This window comes from Danio rerio, chromosome 4 (genome assembly GCF_049306965.1).
Source record: "Danio rerio strain Tuebingen ecotype United States chromosome 4, GRCz12tu, whole genome shotgun sequence".
NCBI classification, from domain to species: Eukaryota; Metazoa; Chordata; class Actinopteri; order Cypriniformes; family Danionidae; genus Danio; species Danio rerio.
Genome location: NC_133179.1, coordinates 66100239 through 66122500, shown reverse-complemented (window position 1 = coordinate 66122500; position 22262 = coordinate 66100239). Strand labels below are relative to the sequence as shown.

Below are 22262 nucleotides of genomic sequence, written 5' to 3'. Positions count from 1 at the left end.
CTCTTTCCCTTACGGCCATACCACCCTGGAAATGCCCGATCTCATCTGAACTCGGAAGTAAAGCAGGGTCGGGCCTGGTTAGTACTTGGATGGGAGACCGCCTGGGAATACCAGGTGCTGTAGGCTTTTCGAAGTGCTTCATTTGGCAGCTGATTTAAATAGCCAACGCTTGACAGCCTCTTTCGCTTACGGCCATACCACCCTGGAAATGCCCGATCTCATCTGAACTCGGAAGTAAAGCAGGGTCGGGCCTGGTTAGTACTTGGATGGGAGACCGCCTGGGAATACCAGGTGCTGTAAGCTTTTCGAAGTGCTTCATTTGGCAGCTGATTTAAATAGCCAACGCTTGACAGCCTCTTTCGCTTACGGCCATACCACCCTGGAAATGCCCGATCTCATCTGAACTCGGAAGTAAAGCAGGGTCGGGCCTGGTTAGTACTTGGATGGGAGACCGCCTGGGAATACCAGGTGCTGTAAGCTTTTCGAAGTGCTTCATTTGGCAGCTGATAGACTTCCCCGTGTCACAGCTTCGCTGCCATTATTTTTTCTCGCCTTCAAGGGCATTGTTTCTGTCGGTGCTGTGTCGATGCCAGCTGAGCTGCGCTCGGTCCCTGGTGCTGCGCCTGTTTTAAATAGCTGTCTTAAGCTGTTGGTGTGCCACAAAAAAAAAAAAAAAAAAAAAAAAAAAGTCAGTTTCCACCGGGGGTCTTATTATTCACCTAGAAGGGCAGGGATTTTTCTTCCAGCAGTCTGGTGTCAGCGGCTGGCTACCAGGCTGGCCTTGGAGATCAGTCTGCCTTCTTTCACCTGCTTGGTTCTCACCTCGTGCACCACAATGTGCCAGCATATTCTGTGAAAGAGAGCTTAAAATCTGCTCTGTACCAAGCTCGGATTCCCACTGGCTCGTTGAGAAAAAAGAAGTTCTCTAGATCCACTTACCCTTTCCATATACCCTAGGAACGCCTTGATCAATCCTAAAAACTTTCTATTCAGGGACCATAGAAAGCGTATTGACTCAATGTATCTCAATGTGGTATGGAAACAGCTCAAACCAGGACCGCAAAGCACTTCAAAGAGTTGTGCGATTAGCTGAGCGCATCTCAATGTCTGCTCTCCCCTCCTAGCAGGACATCCATCTCAAACGCTGTAAAAATAGAACTGTTAAAATCTGTAAGGACTTAAATCACCCTGGTAATTACCTATCCACTTTGCTTCCATCTGGTAAGCTTTTCCGTAGCTTGATGGCAAAAACTGAGAGACTTAGGAGGAGCTTCTTTCCCCAGGCCATCAGGCTTCTAAATTCTAACCCGGTGTTATACATCACTTGACTCTACGTATATATCACTGTATTAGTCATATCTATAAGCTACCTCATATTGCTGCTATTCTTATTACTTTGTATAATTTTATCATTATTTTTTGCACATATTTTTCTTATTATTATTTTATTTTTGTTTATCTATACTTGCACTGTCTCTGGAGCGGACCTGACCTTCATTCACTGCTGGTCATACTTTGTATTATTATTTATGTGACAAATAAAACTCTTGACTTGACTTGATTCTCCTCAGTTTGGATGAGACGTTTTGCAGACGGCCAGTGAACTCGCTTTCCAGTTTATAACCCTCAATCTCTTCCAAGAGCAGGTCTGCAGAAATGGGACGAAAGTCTAAAGTCTGCCCTGATGATATACCCCCACCAGCCCAACAGAAAAGTGCCATAACTATACTCAACTCAGGGCGGGAACATGGTCCGGGTAGGAGTACTTTTGTGAGACGTAGGCTTCCAGAGGTCTGGGGGGTGTAGGATCTTTGGCCACCCCTTGCCTGGGGGCCGGGTCGGGGAAGTGGTGCCGGCTGAGCAGGAGACTACCTTCTCCTCCTCTTCCCCCCCCACCAGCTTGCTGAGATCTTTGAGCTGGGACTGGATGCACTCTGTAGTAAGCATGCAGCAAGGTTCAGCACACAAACGCTCGGCTTCTGGGCCAACTGGTTCCCAATCATCGTCTTCCGACCACGGTAACCGAGACACCACAGGAACTGCCCATTAATTCGATTGCAACCACGCAACTACTCCTGAGCAACTCCTGAGTCACTTTTCGATGCTTTGCTCTTCCCATGGCCTCTTTCCGGCCAGAGGCAGAGAGCTCTGTGTGCTGCTTCAGGTGTCTGTCTAGACGGGCCGGTGTTCTGCAACAGCTGGGCACCCTGCACAGCATCTTACGTGTGTCCTTATTGCCAGCGCTGAGCGAGAGCAAAAGCCTCTTCTCTTCCGAGTTTGTCACCTTGTCAACCGCTAACAGGTGCGACAAGAGCCGGCTGTAGACTGAAGCAGAGCGTACATTCAGCCATGACCATCCAAGATCAATGCTGCAGGGAAAGACTTACACACTGAGGGGAATGGTTTAAAAGGAGGCGGCAGAGGCATCCACTTCCGAGTCATGACGCTGGTGACACTTCTTAAAGGGGAAAACATCCACCCCTGAACCAGGGGTATAAACCGATACCTTCAAGATCCCCTTGGTCCAATGCATGGATAAGCTGTAACTACTTTTGGGGGATTTCCCCATTCCTCTTTCAAAGGAACCATGTGTGTCCAAGGAACAACGCACCGTTTGGGCAGCTTTACTGCGCCAGCCGTCGGAGCTTTTACACAGCCTTTTTCTTTCTCTTTCCCACAAAGGGATGGTATGAGCCCCATCGAACACGCACCGTTTTGGGCAGCTTTACTGCACCAGCCGCTGAAGCTTGAGCACTGCTTTTCTTTTTTCAAAGGGTTTAGTAGAACCCCACCAAACACACACACCTTTTTGGGCAGCTTTACTGCGCCAGCCATGGGAGCTTTTGCACGGCTTTTCCCTTTTTCAAAAAGAATCGTAGAACCTGATCGAACATGCACTTTTTTAGGACATTTAGTGGGCGTCATTGTGCCCACCAGTCATTAGACCAGCCATCTTCCAACTGGACCATGATAGCTCGCTAGAAAGACCAACAATCCCACAAACTGGCCTAGTCGTTCCAGACGCTTGCTAGAAAGACCCACCACCCTGCAAACTCACTGAACTAGCTCTCACTTGACCAAAGCTTGCCCGGGGACCCACACCCTTCCCAGGGAGCCAGGGTCCACGTTAGGGGGCTGGAACCACTGAGCTCAATATCCCACAAATCACACCCCTTCTGCCTAGGGAGCCACACCCTTTCTGGGGCCATCGCCAGCCCCACAGGGTTCTCTTGATTGACACCTGTTCTCCAGCAGTGCCCAAGCACCCCACTTTTAAGCCCGGGAATATGGACTTAGAGAAAAAGCATGTGCTAGTTGTTCTGTTGGTGACCCACCTGGCTCTGGGGCACCACCCTCTCCACCACCTTAATATACTGTGGTTCAGACAGCAGGGGTGCACCAGCCTTTCCAAGTTCCACTACCTATGGCAGTGCTCAAATTTCGAGGTGGCTGGGGTGCACCAATGACGCGTAGTTCTAGCAACAGATGATATAGGAGTTCTGTGTTAACCTTGCTCGGTTGGCAGGGTTCGAACGTGTTTGCTGGGGCAGCTAGTCTACGTACAGACCCCTTGGTTCTTTCCCAACCATGCCGGGATGCACGACCAAATGCTCGCCAGAAACGGATGCAACTGCTCGGGCAGATGGCTTGGCCATAGACCCCTGCTTCTTTCCCATTGAGCCAGGATGCGCAACCAAAGGCTCGCGGGAAACAGATGCACCTGCTTGGGCAGATCAGCCTGGTTATAGCTCCCCTGGTTCTTTCCTATTTTGCCAGAACGCACAGCCAAAGGCTCGCAGGAAACAGACACAGCTGCTCAGGCAGACGGCTTGGTCATTGATCCCCTGCTTTTTTGCCATTGAGCCAGGATCCACGGCTGACGGCTTGCAAGAAACAGACACACTTACTCGGGCAGACCAGCCTGCCCTTAGACCACCTGCTTTTTTCCCTTGTGCCAGGACGCGCGGTCAAAGGCTAGTGGGAAATGGATGCACCTGCTCGGTCAGACCAGCCTGGCCTTAGAGCCCCTGCTTTTTTCCCAATCGTGCCAAGAGGTGCGGCCGAAGGCTCACGGGAAATGGACACACCTGTTCAGGCAGACCAGCCTGGCCTTAGAACCCCCTGGTTTGTTTAACCGCACAACTATCACCAAACAAAGTCCACAATTTCACGCCGTCCCCAAAATCCTGATGGCAGGTCAGAGGCATTTGGCATCAGGCACGTACTTCCAGGCGCAGGACATCTTGACAGGTTGGTCAGGAAAGATTGTTTCCCACCGGCAGTGGTGGAAAGAGTACTGAGAAAGCATACTTAAGTAAAAGTACCATTACTTGCATAAAAAAAATATAGTGAGAGTAGAGTAAATGTACCTGTTGTAAATATTACTCAAAGTAGGAGTAAAAAGTAGCCCTTTTAAAAGTACTCATGAGTAGTGAATACTGAGTATTATGCTGTTATAAGTTGATACATTTACATGTAATTTGTTGATGTGTGTAAGCCTAACATTCTGTAGAAAAGCAAACGCATAAAACTTGTCTTCGATGTTCATCGTGCTCTGAATGAGCGTTATAACTGTAGTGTAGCGTGTAACTGCTTCATTCTGGAGGGTTAAAAAAAAAAAACAGACTCGTCTCTGGGAGTCGATTCTTGTCTTCAAGTCAATTCCAGCACAATGTCCATTGAGGAATAGATACGTTGGAATATTTTGGAGTCGACACTCTAATCCCTAAGCAACGGCACTCAATCTGGCTGTCAACAAAGCTGCTCATGCGGCTGCTTTCGCCAATTTCAGGTAAGTTTAGTCCTTAAAAGTACTTGAATATTACATACAGCTGTTCCCGACTCTTTTCTTACTGGTAATTGACATTTGTGTTGAATATTTATTTTATAGTGATGGTTAGAGTGTGTAAAAACTCTGTTAGTGCCTTGGCATAGTAATGGGCTTTTGTTTATAAAATTTTTAGCTTTTAATGACAATGTTTTGTTATCAATGTTTATTAGGAGGTCGTGTAGTAAATAGCCTAAAATATCTACTGTACTGTCAAACACGAATTGAAACCCCTTGTGGAAAAACAGCTTAAACCTGCCAACCAGTTTAGACAATTTTAAGCTGTGTTTTTCAGCAGGAACATTAGTACATACTTTCACTGTAACGTCAAACTAATACAGCTTTTAAAAAGTACTTTGTGATTTCAGGACTGACACAATTACCCTCACAACAGAATAGAAGAGATTTCTAAAAACCTGATGGGAACTAGCTGATCACAGAGATGGAGGAAACATGGGTAATACAAGAAAACTTATTAAACAAAAATGTTTGATTAGTGTGTTAAGGCGCATTGTTGGTGCGTTGCTATTTTGAGTAAAAAAAGTTTTAAAAATTCGTAAAAAAATTCAATTTGGTATACGACATGCATTTTTTCTGTTTGGAATAGAACACTCATTTGAGGGATGGTGGGTCTCTAGCACGACAAAGTCAGTTTGAGGGGGATGGTGGGTCTCTAGCACGAAAAAGTCAATTTGAGGGAATGGTGGGTCACTAGCACTACAAAAGTCAGTTTGAGGGGGATGGTGGGTCTCTAGCACGACAAAGTCAGTTTGAGGGGGATGGTAGGTCTCTAGCACGACAAAGTCAGTTTGAGGGGATGGTGGGTCACTAGCACGACAAAGTCAGTTTGAGGGGGATGGTGGGTCTCTAGCATGACAAAGTCTGTTTGAGGGGATGGTGGGTCACTAGCATGACAAAGTCAGTTTGAGGGGGATGGTGGGTCTCTAGCACGACAAAGTCAGTTTGAGGAGGATGGTGGGTCTCTAGCACGACAAAGTCAGTTTGAGGGGGATGGTGGGTCTCTAGCATGACAAAGTCAGTTTGAGGGGATGGTGGGTCACTAGCACGACAAAGTCAGTTTGAGGGGGATGGTGGGTCTTTATGGATGCGATCACCGGGGAAGTTGGTTAGACCCAGGCCCAAGCCCACCATGACCTTCCCGAATAGAAACCACCTTTCTCAGCATGTCCCCCGCCTGGAAATGCATGCGCGACGCTGGGGTTCTCTGACCTGCCGTTAGGTTTTCGGTGAAGGTGAAAAAAACGGGACTTAAAATAATTTTGGCTTTAGCTGTTAAACGAAACAGGGGTCTAAGGGCAGGCCAGCAGCCCCCAGAGGCGCACCCGGGCAAGGCAGGTGCGCGCTATGACCCTTGTGCAGGCAAGGAACCAGGGTCCAAAGGTATCAAACGCTGCCAGGTAGGAGTGCCCGAGCCCGGGCAAGGCAGGTGCGTGCTATGACCCTTGTGCAGGCAAGGAACCAGGGGCAAAAGGCATCAAACGTAGCCCCAGGTAGGAGTACCCGAGCCTGGGCAAGGCAGGTGCGCACTATGACCCTGGTGCAGGCGAAGAACCAGGGCCAAAAGGCATCAAACGCAGCCCCAGGTAGGAGTGCCTAAGCCTGGGCAAGGCAGGTGCGTGCTATGACCCTGGTGCAGGTGAGGAACCAGGGTCCAAAGGCATCAAACGCAGCCCCAGGTCGGAGTGCCCGAGCCCAGGCAAGACAGGTGCGTGCTGTGTGGCCCCTGTAGGGGTACCAGTGGCACCGTTTATGCATATGGCTTAAGCTCCGGCGGGAACTCGAACTGTCTGTGGAACGGCAGGTGGAAACAATGCGCTTTTCGGTGGAGTTAATGAAACCCAGGCCCCAGCTCACCAAGCCATTGCTGAAATGAGCTTTCCCGGCATGTCCCGCGCCTGGAGATGCATGTGCAATGCTGAGTTTCTCTGACCTGCCGCTCTGTTTTCGGTGAAGGTGAAAAAAACGAGACTTGGAATAATTTTGGCTTTACCGGTTGAACAAACCAGGGGTCTAAGGGCAGGCCAGCAGCCCCAGGAGGCGTGTCCGTACCCGGGCAAGGCAGGTGCGCACGCGTCACGGAGTCAGGAGCCCATTGCTGAGCTGTCAAGCCGCGCACGAGCGCGACCGTTTCCCCTCAGGCTAGCCCGTGCGCGTTCTGGCGCCAAAGCCGGTTGGGTCACCAGCAGCACATCTGTCTTGCCCGTGCTCTATGGGAAAGTCAGTGTCCCCGCTGGCGATCAGGAGTCAAATCTAGAGGGTCTTTGGGGACCGGCGCTTGCTCCCGGAGAGTGGGGGGTCCCTGGGCAGAGCGTGTGACATGGGGCCTTGGAGGCCAGTGGCTCCAGCATTGGTCACCAGCGGCACCATTTATGCATCTGGAGTGAGAAAGTTCCAAAAGAGAAAACGTGCCAGCAGGTGCTCACAGGGGGCGTTGATTAGACCCAGGCCCAAGCCCACCAAGTCATGTCCGACAAGAGACCACCCTTCCCGGGTTACCAGTGGGGATGTCCCGCGCCTGGAGATATTTGCCCGATGCCAAAATTCTCTGACCTGCCGTCAGGTTTTCAGGGAACGTGAGAAATCCCGGACTTAGTTTCTGACAGTCTTGCTGCTGAACCCCTCTGATACTGAGCGATAGGAGCTCGTGTGACGCCCCAGGGGTTAGGCCCCCACCCCGGCCCCCAAGCACCAATGGGTCAGCCTCTATGGGTGTGGTTGTTTCCTCCCTGTCCAGGGCATGCTTTCAGGGAGGTGTGGGGGCGTCCCTCCGCACACAACTTCCCCCCCTTCCCGCCTCTATCCGTGGGTGAGGACTCAGATGGCCCGTCTGGCTTTGACCCAGAGCATGTCTGCCGCTCAGCCCGCCAGTTCGCCCCCCTGGACACCCCCCTCCCCCTTGAGTCGTAACAAGAGAGGCATTGAACCAAATGGATCTCGTAGGCATCGGTTTCCACCCCGCGGGGGGGTGTCTTTCCCCTTTAAGAGAAAGATCCATGACGCAAAAGTGGACGCTGGCTCCGCCCTCATTTGAACCGCTGCACCCCTTCAGCCTTGGTCTTGCATGGTCATGTCCGAATGTGCGCTGTGCCTCAACGTCTACAGCCGCCTCTCGCCTCACCTTACAGCCCGTCCACAAGTTGACCAACTCGGATGAGAAGGGGCTATTACTCGTGCTGGTCGCGTGGACATGCGGAGGACCCCATGCCCGGCTGTCGCAGAATGCCAGCCCGCCTAGACAGGCACTTGAAGCGGCATGCAGAGTTCTCGGCCTCGGGCTGGATAGAGGCTATGGTAAGAGCCAATTGTCAGAAAGTGGCTCGGAATTTGCAATGGCTGCTGTCCACCCAGCCGGCGGTTCCCGTCATGTCTCAGCTAGCGTCGTCCTCCGAGGAGGAGCGGGACTCGGACGGCCTAGAGGCTAACTGTCCTTTCGCCAACCCCGGCTGCAGGCGTGCTACAAAGCACATACAGGCCCAGCTCACAGACCTCGGCAAGCAAGTGGACAAGATGAGGTCTACCCTGGTCCAATTCACGCACCTCTACCGGGAGTTGAGGAGGGGGGAAGAGAGGAGGAGGAAGAGGAGAACCAGGTCGCCTCCTGCACCATCGACACTAGGCCCCCAGGCGAGGAGCGGCCGGAGGTCCGACGCCCCCCGAGCCTTTGGAAGCCTTGAACCCGCAAGCCTACCCATTCGCGGACCACGTCCTCACACTGAGTTAAGTATTTTTATAGCACTTTGCTGTTGGGCTGGTGGGGTTATGTCGTCATTTCTGCTGACTCTTGGTTGTCCCCTTTCTGCAGACCTGCTTTTGGGGGAATTTGAAGGCTTCCAACTGGGCAGCGAGCCTACCGCCCGCCTACAGAACAACGTCACTTCCAAGCTGGGCAGGATCAAGACTTTTTTGGGATACATGGCAAAAGGCAACGCGGAGCCAGAATACTTCCTTTTTCTCAATCAGCCAGCCCGAATCCGAGCTTGGCCTGCCCTGCTGGGCCGCACGCGGATGACCGAGCCAATGAGACAGCACTATCTAAAAAACCAAGCCCAGTTTCTAGACTACCTCTCAGAAACCCCGCCGGCCTCCTGCCGCCTCTCCAGCATGGCCCTGGTACTGATTCGCAGGGAGGTCAGAGCTCTCATTTGCGGCAAACGCAGGCATTTCATCGTGTACAAGGTCAGAACCAAGCAGGCGAAGGAAAGCAGACTAATCTCTAAGGCCAGCCTGGTACGCTGTCCCCAGACCGCTGGAAGGAACATCCCTGCCCTCCTAAGTAAGTGATCTATCCGCCGGTCAGCATTTCCACCTTTTCGTTTCTCCGTTTCTGCTCCAAGGCACCAGCAGCTCTTGGTTAAATCAGCCACGTCAGCCAGCCCCCCCTTCCCCCCCCCAAATGGAATAAGAGGAGCGGGCTGACGTGGCTGGTTTAACTGGGTTACCAAAAGAGCTGCTGGTGACCTGGAGCAGAAATTGGTGTTCTTAATTCCCCTTTGCTTTAGGCCACCAACAGCTTTTGGTTAAACCAGCCACGTCAGTCTGAAGGGAGGGCAGACTGACGTGGCTGGTTTAGCTGGGTGAACCAAGAGCTGCTGGTGACCCGGAGCAGAATATTATTCCCGCCCCCTCCCTTTGCTTTAGGGCTCCATCGGCTCTTGTTAAACCATAGTTAAACCATTGGTGGTCTAATTTGTCTAACCTTACTGCCTTCATCAGATAGCCTGGAGTCCAACCCAAACACTGTAGTATCAGGTTAACTACTGAGGTAGGAACCTTGTGTAGGTGTTTGTTGAAGGGGGAGCATTAAAGCCGTGGGTTTAATAGACATACTGTGTGGTCCTTCTGATGTGCCTCCTAGAAAGGTTATAGTGTACATATTAACCACTTAACATTGTGTCAGAAGCAAAAACGTAATATTAACGGATGTCGAACAAATAAGAGACAACACAGTACGCAGGCTATTTGTTTCTCTCTGCCGTTTACTGAAAGCTCGGGGCTAATGCTAGCGAGCTCACAGACTGCAAAATGAATCAGTTTCAAGTTTCTCCACCAGAGAAGTTTATATTTAAAGCAGAAGACTTGACTAAATGTATTATACGCTTTAACAGATTCCGCATCACATCTGGATTGGAGACGCAAGCGGATAAAAATCAAGTAAATGCACTAATTTAAACAATGGGGGAGGAGGCGGTGGATATATTGTTTTCCCTGCACCTCAGCCCAGTGGAAGCGAGTGAGTACGACACAGTTAAGACAAAGTTGGATGCTCACTTTGTAACACGCAGAAATGTGATCTTTGAGAGGGCAAAGTTTAACCTGAGGCAGCAAGAAACGGGCGAGTCGCCCAACAGCTTTCACACAGTGCTGCACTGCCTAGTGGAACACACCGGATATGGGGCTTTGCATGACGAAATAGTGAGAGACAGACTTGTGGTGTGTTTGAGAGATAAACGCTTGTCAGAACAGCTAAAACTCGATCCTGAACTGACTTTAGAGAAAGCAATTACCAGAGCTAGACAAAGCGAGCAGGTGAAGAAGCAACAAGAAATGCTAAAAATTAACTTTAAAGCTGATATCTCTAATGCTCAGCTTGACAGCGTGCACACAAGACAGCGAAACAGGGCACGCGCTAAACAACTCAAGCCACAATACAAACACACAGAACAAAAACAACAGAAGGAAAGACAGGCACAATGCAGCAGATGTGGTGACTCAAGATGGCATAGCCAACAACAATGTCCAGCCAAAGATGTAATATGCAATAACTGCAGGAAAAAAGGACATTACGCCAGGGTGTGTAAAACCAAAAGAATGTGTGAAATGCATGTAGCTACAGTGATTGAGGATACTGGTGAGAAAGTTGCATTTTTGGGTTCACTGTCAGCAGATGCTAATGACAGCCCATGGATGACAGACATGCATGTGGAGAATCTAAATGCACGCTTTAAAATTGACACTGGTGCAGACGTTACCGCTATATCAGAAATGCTGTATAACCAGGGCCAATTCAGTAGGCTGGAGAGGTCAACAAGGGTTCTGCTGGGACCAGGAGGGTCTCGTCTGAATGTGAAGGGCAAGTTCACTGCAACTCCCTGAAAAAAACAGTAAAAGTACTAAGGGGGAAATTTACGTTGTGGAGGGGCTGTGTACACCACTGCTAGGTGGGCTCGCTGCGGTGGCACTGCACTCAATGATAAGTGTGAGTTTTCTAAGAGCAGGATAAAGTTCCTGGGGCAGGTTACAGAGGCATCAGGTGTCAGCACTGATCCTGACAAAGTGAGCGCTGTAAAACCCATGCCAGCGCCAAGTAATGTTAGCGAGGTAAGGCGCTTCCAGGGAATGACAAACCACCTGGGGATATTCCTGCCTCACTTAGCGGTGAGAACACGACCACTCAGAGACCTGCTGAGGAAGTCCAGTATGTGGGCCTGGGGGCCTCAAGAACAGCAGGACTTCGATAATATCAAAGATAAACTGACGACACCCCCAGGGCTTGCGTTGTATGATCCTTATGCTAAAACACTCGTCTCCGTTGACTCTTCCCGTTCCTCTCCAGCGGCAAACAGACACAGAGTGGAAACCTGTGGTGTATACCTGGAGAGCCCTCAGCAGCACTGACCAGCGATACACCCAGATTGAGAAGGAGACACTAGCATCAACATGGGCCTGTGAGAGGTTCGCAGAGTTCCTTGTTGGGAAGAGTTTCTACATTGAAACGAACCACAAGCCCCTGATTTCTACTAGGCTCAAAAAGATTAGATGAACTTCCCCCACACATACAGCGCCTGCGCATGCGACTAATGCGGTTTGCCTACACCATATCGCATGTGGCTGGCAAGGACATCGCAACTGCAGATGTGCTGTCCCGAGCTCCTGTCAGTCATACTGCAGAAGGATTGCAGGAGGAGGAAATCAACCTCTCTGTTGACTCTGTGGTAGCGAGCCTCCCAGCTACAGAAAAGAGGCTAAGAGAAATTCAGAGACACCAGGACAATGACTCTACACTCCATCACTTGAAGAAATTCTGTGTCGAAGAATGGCCAGATAATTTTTCTATTCTATTTCTATTCTAGCCATTTCTGCCATTCAAAGGTGAGCTCACAATCCAAGATGGTCTACTATTGTACGGCAGCAGAATAGTCATCCCAGTGTCACTCAGGGCTGACATCCTGTCCAAGTTGCATGAGGGCCATCTGGGAATAACAAAATGCTGAGAGCGGGCTAAGCATTCTGTATGGTGGCCAGGGCTCAGCAGAGAGCTGACCAACATGATAGAGAAATGTGATGTGTGCAGCCATGAAAGAATCAATTTCAAAGAAAAGATGATGTCTACTGAATTTCGGTCTAGACCATGGTCTACTGTAGGAGCGGATTTATTCCAGATAACAAACAATACCTAGTCATCGTGGACTATTTCTCCAGATATTTTGAAGTAGCCAAACTGACGTCTACTACATCTGAAGCTGTGATTGATCACATCAAGTCTATCTTCGCTCGTCATGTCAAACATGAAGTGGTCCTCTCAGACAATGGCCCACAGTTTGCATCTGAGATCTTTAGACAGTTCACAAGGGGTTTTAGTCATGTGACATCCAGCCCCCATTTCCCACAGAGCAACGGGGAGGCAGAGCGTGCTGTGAGGACAATCAAATGTCTCCTCAAGAAATCCGGCGACCCTTATCTCGCTCTGATGGCATATCGTGCCGCTCCCCTGGCGAATAGGTACAGTTCCACTGAACTTCTGATAGGGAGGAAAATAAGAATGACAGTTCCTGTCATTTCGTCCAAGCTCAACCCAGGGTGTGTAGACCTGGATAACCTGGAAAGGACAGAGAGGAGATACAGACAAAAACTGTGACAGTATTATAACCATAGACATAGAGCACGAAACATGCTGCACCTTCAGCCTGGTGATCATGTGTGGGTCAAAGATACAGTGGAAAGAGGCACGGTGGTGTCTACTGCCAGCACACCGAGGTCATACATCATTGAGACACCTGGGGGCACTATACGAAGGAACAGATACCATCTTTCACCGACCCATGTGGCTCCAGGAGAACCTCCTAACTTAACTGAGCCAGCACCTGAGAGCATAGTTCTTAATGAAACACACACTCCTGTCACACCCGGAGCACAGAGTGCAGCCAGTCAACAGTCTCCTGTGTGTGAAAGAAGTTTCCCAGCCCGAATAAGGAATCCTCCTTCTTTCTTTAAAAGACTTTGTTCGCTCCTAGGAATGGAATTCGAGTGAAGGGTTGTCGCCTCCAATTTATGTTGTTGACAGTGTTAAGTAAAGCACATGTTCATGGTACTCTTAGCTAAATTGGAAAAAAATAAGAGCCATAAATGCGATTACAGGTGTTACTGATGTTGATTGTCATTTAGTTATGTTAGGAGTTATAACTTAAGTAAAATTAATCGGAAGAGCCTCCTGTTAAAGTTTAGAAACACTCTAAAGGTTATTTCTGTTTTTTGCATCTGCACATAGTTTATCCTTTGCTTTGAAAGGGCGATGTAGTATCAGGTAAACTACTGAGGTAGGAACCTTGTGTAGGTTTTTTTGAAGGGGGGAGCATTAAAGCCGTGGGTTCAATAGACATACTGTGTGGTCCTTCTGTTGTGCCTCCTAGAAAGGTTATAGTGTACATATTAATGACTTAACAGACACTAGTGAGGATTTTTTTTTTGGGTGTACACATTTAAACAGCTTATAGGAAGAGGAGTTTGAGCTCAAACTCCCTCTCATTGGAGCCCAAGTGGCTCTGCAGCGAGCAGTGTCTCAATCTGTTTGCTAACTGTTAACACACATTATTGCATTTAATGACTTTACATTGTTGAGCACTGAGCTATGTTTTAGTGAACTGAACATTGTATCAGTTGATGAAATAAAGTGATTTTCTGTAAGTTTAAGCATTTCTATAAAACTTCAGCATTTGTAACCGAAAAATCCTGGCCACCACACTGCAAATTGTAGATAGTAGATTTACCTACCTTGAAGTTAAAATTAACACTCCCTCAGAGTTAATATGGAAACCACTATAAAAGTGTTAAAAATAACACTTTTGAAAGTGTTAACATTATCAACACCAAGAGAGTGTTAATTAGAGAGTGTTAATTAGCAAACTCTTATTAATATAGATATATAGATTAATAATAATATATTATTAATCTTATTAATAATAATTAATAATATTATATAGATATAAAATATCTGTTAAATTTCTGAAAAAAAAATCTGTAAATATGGAAGTTTTTTAGAACTGTATAAATGTACAGTCATTAAATGCAATAATGTTTTCATGTGTGATTGCAACTAGAAAACAGATTTTGACTGCATTAGTAACTACAGTTACCTTTAAAAAAAAAGATGCAGCTTAACATCAAACACTCACAGTTCATCTTGGACTTGAACACAGACGCTACTGTCCTTCACAATGGTGACACAAAAACCGTTTAGCTATTTTTCTTTTTCCTTTTTTGATTTTACGAAAAAATACCGGCAGCTGTGGTTGCCAGAAATTTACTGTTTTAAACATTTTAAATTCATAAATTCAGTTTACAGAATATTTTTGTTAAAAACAAATTCCACAGTCTTGTTATTTTTATATTTTTTTATTAACTACCTTGGAGTTAAAATGAACACTCTCTCAGTGTTTATATGGGAACCACTATAAAAGTGTTAAAAAAACACCATTGAAAGTGTTAAATTTTTTAACACTCAGAGTGTTAATTAGCAAACTCTTATTGTGTAAAATATCTGTTAAATGTATGTCAAAATACTGGCAGCAGTGGTTGCCAGTAATCTGATGTTTTCAACATTTTACATTGGTAAATTCAGTTTCAGAATATTTCTGTTAAAATACATTCCACAGTTTGTATTTTTCATCAAACACATTTAACTCCTTCAATCCCAGAGCAAAATCCTCACTAGTGTTGTCACTACAGAGGGTTGAACAATCAGAGAGTGATGAAGTTAATGAGACAATTAAGTGTCTAATTAAAGAAGGATTGAGAATTATTGATGAACAACTGTCAACAGCAGAATCACTGAAGGAAAGAAAAACACAAACTACAGCCAAAACCAAAATAAATTCAACTGAGAAAATAAACAGTAAATAAAATAATAATGGAAAAAAATTAAACAAATTACACAATAAAAAAAAATCTTTAAAACAACTCATCACATTAAACAACTCATCATGGAGCTTCACTTATTACTGATCTTTGACTTTATTTTTAAAAAAAAACCAATACACAACAAACACCTGCATGTCAGGATGCAGAAAATGCTGACAAGATGGATGTGGTCTTTTAGAGTCTGGATGATCATGTCTCAAACCTGAGCGGTAACCTGGCCTCTGTTCAAAATCAAAGCAAAAAATGCGTGAATTTATTTTTATTTAATCTATCCTTTATCATGTGTTAAGTGTTTTTTGGAACCTCCAGTTTCATTACATCCAAACCCAGAGTCAGCTCGGAAAATGGAAATCAGGACAAACATATGCTCTCGGCCATTGAAAGAGTATTAGATCAGAAAGCCACTCTCCCATAATCTGAGGGAAAGGTGCAGTTTGGATTTGAAACTAGGACCTGCTGTTCCCAAGACAGGTGCTCTGGCCAACTCAGTCTTAACACTAATAGAAAAAAAACCTCTGGATACGATACTTCCAAACGCAGTTTCATCTAAGACAGTGGGGGCGGGGGAAGCAAAATTTACTATGCTTTCTACTCAGTTACTTTGCACATGCATAAAGAGGCACTTTTACAACAAATCCAAAAGGCTTGATCTCAACAAGAGGTGGCAGTTACTTTTCCCCAAAACCACAGGTTGCCTTCGAGTCATTCCTCAAGCCCACTAGGCCCTACACTGTTTTCTAATCTCCCTTATTTAAAACACCTCAATTAAGTCATCGGCTTTGTTTTAGAGTACCCCTAGTATCTGAGCCTGCACTGCGATATGAAAGAAAGAAGCAAAACGGGATGGACAGATGCCTAAAATGTTGGAAACGCACCACACCTTAAGTCAGTGAAGAAAAGGAGCCAAGCTTGCGACTCTGGTGGGACTCGAACCCACAACCTTTGAATGACTCAGCTCACAGCCTAGAAGTCCAATGCGCTATCCATTGCGCCACAGAGCCTGAGTGCTCTGCTGCCTCTAGCACTGTTGCACAGAAAGCACTTTTTAGAACTCTCTGGCCCATGAAAGAACAGCTAACTGCAGACAAAGCACTGCTGGGATTCGAACCCAGGATCTCCTGTTTACTAGACAGGCACTTTGACAAACTAAGCCACAGCGCCAAACAACCTTGACAGAGGCTAATTGTTTAATTCGAAAAAAGAAAAAAAAATAACAACGGTAGCACTGCATGTGTGAATGTCAGGACTTGAAATATTAAAGTCCAATGCGCTACTTGCACGCCTACTTCCGCGTTCTTTTCAATAGGGCTCACTCAGTTCCGGTTTAGCAATGGCTATGTTCTACACCCGCTGTCTCCATGACCTCCCACGGATTAACGTTACTGATGTGCATCGCATTTGCAGAACTACAACAGCTCCATCCAGCAAGCTGGAAAAAGGCTTTAAACTATACGCAGCCTCGTATATACACGGTTACGAAGGTAAGCAACATTTAATGTTAATCAATTTCAATGCTAACGTTAATTGTTGGCTAACTGTAAACAAACAGGAATGCATTAATTGTTTTCATCATGTGTTTGTGTTATTGTTATCAGTTTCAAATAAAGACAGGGTGTCAGGGGAAGTCTGCGTTAGAGCCTTGTGCTACAGATCAATGAGGAAAAATAAGGCACCACACAATTAAATAGTATGCTTGTAACATAGGGTTCACCGTTCTCCAAAACCAGTTCAGGTGTTATAGCGGTGAAGTTGTTTTTATAATCGCACATTCGTTCATTAAGAAGTCTCTATATTGTTTACCATTTTACTTTGAATATTCGATCGGAATTAGCATACAAGTGTGACTTGAAAACATTAACACTGTTTATTTGACTGTGAACAATGTTGTACTTTGATTTTTGCTTCTAATATGATTTAGCTATTTAAAGCTTGCATATAATACTTTTATAAAATTATATTATTAAGAGGAAAATTCAAATGTGCAAATATAAAACCAACTTTACCACTATTCAGGTGTTCAAGTGTGTTCAAATGTGTTCAAGTGTTCAAATGCCTTCATTTGTGTTCCGAATTGTTCATGTGTGTTCCGATGTGTTCATTTTCTTGAAGTATTACAAATAACAAGGAGGTTTTGCAGAAGAATCAGAATGTTGTCAGTCTGAATTTGGCTTCCATATTTAAGAAACCTAAATGGTTTTAGTACGCAAGTATTACATAAACCCAGAGCAGCCAAAGTGTTATCTGTGTTATTTTAGGTTGGACTCAAGGATGCTTCACCTGTGGTGCTCACATACAGCAAGTGTTCATGTGTGGCAGGCACTGCTTTGTGCAATCATACGGTTGCCTTGCTGTTTCAAACTGCTCATTATTCCCAGCTTAATTTATCTGTTGTACCCCCTGTGCTTAGCTGCACTGAAAGAGAACAATCCTGGCATAAACCACGAACAATGGTAATTTAAACTTAGAAATGTAGGCTTATTTGTTAGACAGTATAATCACAATATGTGACATTGTTTGTGAAGTTTACTCTAAAATCTCAATGTAATTTTGAGATTAGAAGCTTTAAAGTTTAGTTTCAACCATTTATTTCACCATGATTTCAATATTTGACATGACCTTATTCTGTTCATATTAAAGATATTATGGTTAAATTTTCTAAGAATGTAGTTTATGTTTTGCTGGTTAATTTGATGTAGAAACTGAATTATTTTAAAAGTACATTTTACATTTGTAGTTTAACATTTGTTATATGATTATTTACATTTGTTTGTCAGGGTGTGAAACCAGGCCCGATCAATGCCACGGTCATCACAAAACCTGTAGCAAGCCGTTCTGCACAAGGTGGAGTGAGGTGAAGTTCAGCAACCACATTTTTTTTTCATTGGTACAAGGATGCTGAGATCAAAGATATTTTGTTACATTTCTGTGGCGAGGGGGCGTGGCCGAGAGCCGTGGGAACGTGGTGAGGCCACCGCGTAAGTGGCTACACCTGCGGTGCGCACCTGCCTCGGATCCCACGGAAGAAGCTCTGGACCATAAAAGGAGGACCGATGGCAGAGGAAGGCGAGAGAGGACCGGGCCCGGGCATATTGTTTTACTTTTACTTTTGCTTTCAGTTTGACGGCAGTCTCCGTGAGGAGCTGCCGTCCGTTTGTTTTAGTTTAGACGGCAGTCTCCGTGAGGAGCTGCTGTCATTGTTATTAATAAATATTTTAAAACTGCGTCGGTTCTCTGCCTCCTTCTTCTCGGCGGCCAAAGGGCCGTAAACTTCATTACAATTTCATTGCAAGGCTTTATGCTGTTAAAGCATTTAAAATAATACATATAAAATGTAAAAAAAAAAAAAACTGAAATAGCAATTAAAGCAATGAGAAATGTAATGTTACCAACAATAATTAACCTAAATATTTCCACACAGAAGTGGACTCTACAGAGGGATGGTGGGCCCTTTACCAGATTCATGCATGTTTAGAGTTGAGGAGGCATATGCAGAATTCAGCCCTGAGGACAAGCCACTTGTTACCACCATGAACATGTCACCTGACAAGCCACTTGTTGAAAGTGCATTTGGGTTGGTCCAGGAAGGAAGCTTATTGTCTTTCCAGCAGCCTGTCTTAACATCGCGGTACATCACACTACACGATGCTCCATCAACTCCACCTTTGCCTCTTGAAGGATATTATCTTGCTCCATCTACATGCATATTTGTTTGCACTGAGGAGGAGCTCTTTCACCTTCAAAGTCTAAACACACCACTAGATATGGCTCAGAAAATTGAAAAGGCAACACGCGAGCAAAGCTCTTGTCCTGACTGGCATCAGCTTCGCAGATCAAGAGTAACAGCTTCAAGGTTTCGGGAGATATGTCACGTCAGAGGACTAAGCTCTGCAGAGTCCCTTGCAGAGCGAATCATCCGAGGAACCAGACAAACAGCAGAGATGAGAAGAGGTGCTGAAGTGGAGTCAGATGTAACAGCGGAATACACCAAGTTGAAAAATGTCAAATTCTCACCCTGTGGTTTAATCATCCGACCTAATGCTCCATGGCTTGGTGCATCCCCTGATGGCATAGTTTTTGATCCCACCGACAATCCTCAATTTGGACTTGTTGAAGTTAAATGTCCTAATGTCAAAAACATTGTAGATTGCAAATATTTGCAAATGGACCATGGATTTCTCACCCTGAAAAAGAGCCATGCCTACTATTACCAAGTGCAGGAACAACTACTGGTCTCCGGAATGCAGTGGTGTGATTTCATGGTGTGGGCCCAGGAGGATTGTTTTATCCAGCGTATCTACAGTGACACTTCAGTGCACAAAGTTATCAGAGAGAAGGTGGATTATTTTTACTTTTACACATACATGCCAAAATACTTTTCAATGAAATAACTGTCAAAGAAATGAGAAATCTGTAAAACAGTACTCAAACATGTTATTAAATGTGTTTTATTTGTACAATGTCTGTTTTTGTGTTCAATTCCATTTTCTGATATGTACAATGTCAGTTTTATTTACAGTATATTCCACTTATCTTGCTGGTCAGAACAGTTTCCTCTTAAAATAAACATAGATTGAGTTAACATGTATTGAGAATGGTGAAAAAACAGTAACAGTTAAAGTAAGAATTCCAGTAGTCAAAGTAAACGGTAATCTAAGATTTTTTTTCATTTGATCCATGTCTTAACTAATGCCTTGTTTTGAATTTGACAACAGACATGCAACTGAAAAAAGTTGATTGATGTTAACACTGTGGGAAAGTGTAATGACACCATCAAAAAGTTTGTTTTGTTTGATCCTCCTGATGACCCGTTCCACGTGCACACGCAATCTCGCTATTGCCTGCGTTTCTTTCACCTGATGTGCTGGCATCTGCTTTCCCCTGGACAGAAATGGTGGACAGTACACTTTGCATTTGACACAGTCACTAATCAGAAAGCCTTTATTAACCATAACTGCCATGTCTTCTGTCAGCATTTTTGTTATCCCACACTGTTTAAAGATCTCCCTGTCACTCACTGACCCAGCATAAAGCTGAGAGACGAATGTCACTGGACCATGAGGCGCTATTCCAATGAGGCCTTTCATTGTGCATATATATATATATATATATATATATATATATATATATATATATATATATATATATATATATATATATACACACACACATACATTTACATGCATACACATACATACGTATATACATGCATGTATGTATGTATGTGTATGCATGTATATATATATATATATATATATATATATATATATATATATATATATATATATATATATATGTGTGTGTGTGTGTCTGTGTGTGTGTTTAATTTTATATATATATATATATATATATAAATAAATGTGTTTGTGTACGGTCATGCTTACTGTGCGTATAAAACCTACCTCTGATGGTGGCAGTACATCCATGATGTCTTCCTGCTTTCTAGCAGCAGATTTAGCCCTGGACACACGAATGATTTTGTGAATGGATGGCTCGATTAGCCACCAGAAAGATGTCAGGTGACGGTAGCTGGGGAACCTATAAGCAGAAGTGTTACTGAATACATTTACAAATTGTTTACATGTTTCCGTGCTAGTAATGCAGGCACGTGTATTTAAAAATGAGTATATGTAATCACATCTAATCCTAAGATTCTTCCAATCTTCAGACCTACCTTGTATAAAATCGGATGTCCTCATCTGAGCCAGCAAACCGTTCCAATCCAAAATCACGCTGAACGTGTAGTTCTTGTAGCTGTTTTTTCAGCTCATCCACTTCATTGGAAAGTTCTTCTATTTTAGCATATGCCAGGTCTAATGATAAAGGCTCGGGAATGGTACAGTAATCATGATCCATCGTAACATCCATGGGTGTGGGTTCGACGGATACCACTTCAGCCGGCCTCTCTCTCCTCTCCCACACACTGGACCGCGATGCTTTAACTGCATAGTTATTCCAGGCAAAAAGCACTGGCACAGCGCCAGTTACTAACTTTTTTCGTGCCTCTGGTGTTTGCGGTTCAATAATCTGATCCCTGCTAAAATGTCTACTGCAAACCTTGGAATTGTCGGTTGGACAAAAATCATCTCGGCGTATGTTCACAAGCCACTGTTTTCTAAGGTCCACGTTTGAAGGAAAACTGTGAAAACTTATACTTCTGTTGAATTTCGCAGAAGATGTACACAGCGGAACGCAGCAGTGTACGTTGTATACCTTCTGCTGTCTCTGAAATCTATAAACACTTTTTTTTTAACATTTTCTCCCAACTTCGCAACAATGGCCGACAAACCGGAACTAAGCGGGCCCTATTTCTTCAAGGCGGAACTAAGTCACGAGCCTGCGTGCAAGTAGCGCATTGGTTAGGGATTACCACACTATGCTTTATAAAGCCATCGTCCAAAGCCCTCTTGAACGAGCAGCGTTCTTAAGGATTTGAGTTTTGTTAAGAAACCGACTGCTAAACATCCCACTGCGTAAACACTCGATACTCTTAACAAAAAGCAACCGTGGCACCTGTACATTAGGCACTGCTGGGATTTGAACCCAGGATCTCCTGTTTACTAGAGGGGCACTTTGACCAACTAAGCCACAGCACCAACGCTAGAAAGGAGGCAAGACGTTTTTGCACACAGAGACTAAAAAAAGACAGCAAGTCTTAAAATGGCAAGCAAAGAGGTTGTTTAACTCTATTTTACTATTCATTACGCCTCAAAGCTATACAATTTTATAATTCATTCCGGTAAGCTCTATAAAACAAGCACATGCACCATCTGGACTAAGGCGCTGCTGGGATTAGAGACCAGGATCTCCTGTTTACAAGGCAGGCGCTTTGACCAGCTAAGCCACAGCGCCACAAAATTCACCGTAAGAGACATTTGCCCGATAACAAAAATCAAAGAAGAAAAAAATAATACACAACAAAAACCAGCATGTCAGGATGCAGAAAATTCTGACAAGATGGACGTGGTCTTTTAGAGTCTGGATGATCATGTCTCAAACCTGACCGGTAACCTGGCCTCTGTTCAAGATCAAAGCAAAAAGTGCATGAATTTATTTTTACTAACTTTATTTTTAACTATTTTTACTAGGCTACATAACAATAAAACAATATTCTGGACAAACTAAGACATTTTGCAAACGTTTAACCGTGGCAGAACCCCAATAATTAGAAAAAAAAGAAGAGAAAGACAGGCAGAGTGATAAAAAGGATAAATAGAAATATTAATTTAGAATCACGGATGACTTATTTAAGCGCAATAGCCCAAATACATGTCATAAAATA

The 22262-nt window shown here is 45.0% G+C and overlaps 1 protein-coding gene and 4 non-coding genes across 12 annotated transcripts in view; 3 read left to right on the top strand and 2 right to left on the bottom strand.

Moving 5' to 3' along the window:
• LOC137491011 (uncharacterized) overlaps positions 1–22262 on the bottom strand; it is a 171866-nt gene that overhangs the window by 62029 nt on the left and 87575 nt on the right. The window lies entirely within an intron of this gene.
• Positions 8–126, top strand: LOC137493925 (5S ribosomal RNA). The gene has a single exon (XR_011013900.1). It is a non-coding gene; the product is annotated as a 5S ribosomal RNA (ribosomal RNA).
• Positions 185–303, top strand: LOC137494322 (5S ribosomal RNA). Its single transcript, XR_011014282.1, has one exon. It is a non-coding gene; the product is annotated as a 5S ribosomal RNA (ribosomal RNA).
• LOC137494334 (5S ribosomal RNA) lies at positions 362–480 on the top strand. Its single transcript, XR_011014294.1, has one exon. It is a non-coding gene; the product is annotated as a 5S ribosomal RNA (ribosomal RNA).
• On the bottom strand, positions 15896–15984 carry trnar-ucu (transfer RNA arginine (anticodon UCU)). The gene is given in 2 exon segments: positions 15896–15931; positions 15948–15984. It is a non-coding gene; the product is annotated as a tRNA-Arg (tRNA).